Raw genomic sequence first — 1,533 nt, 5'->3', positions numbered from 1 at the left:
CAAACTTCGCCCCGCACAACTGGCCGCTCTCAACAAGGCGCAAAAAAGGGTTCGCAACAGAAGGTGCCTCACGAGCATAAATCTCCAACGATATTACGCCTTCATTTGTATGAAGCTCTACAACCCAAGCATCGCCCTCGTTCCCGCAAGAAATCATCTACCACCTAAATCATAAGGATAAAAAAAAAAAAAACAAGATTGTAGCAACAAAACAAAAACGACACAGTCACCATAACAAAAACAAATTGAAACCCACACAAAATACCGCGGCATCCTCTTCAAGACATGCTCTTCGTCCGCAGCACCTGGTATTGTTGCAACCGCCAGCCATCGAGCGCGTCCGTGGACGTGGTGGTGGTGGCGCGGAAGAGGGGTGGTGAGTGCGTCAGTTGCCAGTAGTCAAGGCGTCGTTTCTCTCTCACGTGGGTCGGCATTGCAGAACAAAGAGCGGCATCATGCGCGCACGGCATGCACAAGGGCAAAAGGGAGGAACAAAGAAGCACGGTGGCGGCACTCAGCCACGGGGGACAAGGGTCCACATCGACTCTGCGGTCGGTTGACCTTCAGACGTCCGGTTTGTAATCACGCCGCCGCCGCGCAGTTCGTGTGTCTGCAGGAGACTGGGGGATGGAGGGAGGGAAGAGAGAGGCGGTGCGGCCCGCATCGGTCCCGGTTGGGTGTGACAACGGTGGGGTCATCTCGTCAGATCGCCGGCAGCAAAGACGGTCGCCGTCAGCGGCGGTCAGTGCCTTCCTTCTCCCACCGCAGCGCCACTCCACCGACGCCGTCGCCCGCCTCCTCCCCACCGACACAACGAGGAGACAACAGCAGGAGATGCAACACCCGCAACGATCAGGCTGCCGGAGAGTCTCGTTGCAGCCGCAATGACCAGACAAGTGGGATGCAAGAAATAAAGGAAAACAAAAAACAATTGCCCCCTCAAGCATCTCAGCACAACGTGGAAGCACAGCAGCCGGCACACAAGGCGCAACGCCGTTCAGTGGCTACCAGCACTCACCCTCAGTTACGCGGCAGCGTGGAAATGAACGAGCTCCTCCCACACAGCCATCCCGCAACACGAGTGAGTCACACGAGCAGTCGCACAAATTAGCACCACGCCACGCAAACCAGCAATCAAAGACACCGCCGGCGAAGGAAGCGATGGATGGCTGCGGCGCGCAGCCGCAATAATAAAACATGTGTCACCTTGCTTGGGGCATAAGGAAGACGTCCAATCAAAGAGGCAGGCCGATTCGCACCAGAGGGAGGTAAGAGCAAACAGAAGCAAACATTCGCCTGGGGCGATTGACCGGATCGTAAAGTTATTTACGAAAATCAAGCAATACAGGAGGAAGAAGGGGCAAGTGAAAAAGCAGTGGGCTCACCACACCCTCAAGCTTTGCCCCAAGTAAGTATATGTACACATATGTATTCCGATAGCCACTCTCGTGACATGCTGCGCTCTATTCGGATTGGATACATATATACATACATATATATATTAATAATTTACGAGAGTGTCAAATTTTGGGG

General features: G+C 53.9%; 2 non-coding genes across 2 annotated transcripts; both read right to left on the bottom strand.

The window, feature by feature from the left end:
* Positions 1-384: 384 nt before the first annotated feature.
* Tc00.1047053477219.20 lies at positions 385-460 on the bottom strand. Its single transcript, XR_008254866.1, has one exon. It is a non-coding gene; the product is annotated as a C/D small nucleolar RNA (snoRNA), TB8C3C3 (small nucleolar RNA).
* Positions 461-511: 51 nt separating this feature from the next.
* On the bottom strand, positions 512-591 carry Tc00.1047053477219.10. The gene has a single exon (XR_008254865.1). It is a non-coding gene; the product is annotated as a C/D small nucleolar RNA (snoRNA), TB8C3C2 (small nucleolar RNA).
* Between the last annotated feature and the right edge of the window lie 942 nt (positions 592-1,533).

This window comes from Trypanosoma cruzi (assembly GCF_000209065.1).
Source record: "Trypanosoma cruzi strain CL Brener chromosome Unknown tcruzi_1047053477219, whole genome shotgun sequence".
Taxonomy (NCBI): Eukaryota; Euglenozoa; class Kinetoplastea; order Trypanosomatida; family Trypanosomatidae; genus Trypanosoma; species Trypanosoma cruzi.
The sequence above is the reverse complement of the archived record's forward strand: the minus strand, read 5'-3'. Positions and strand labels throughout refer to the sequence as shown.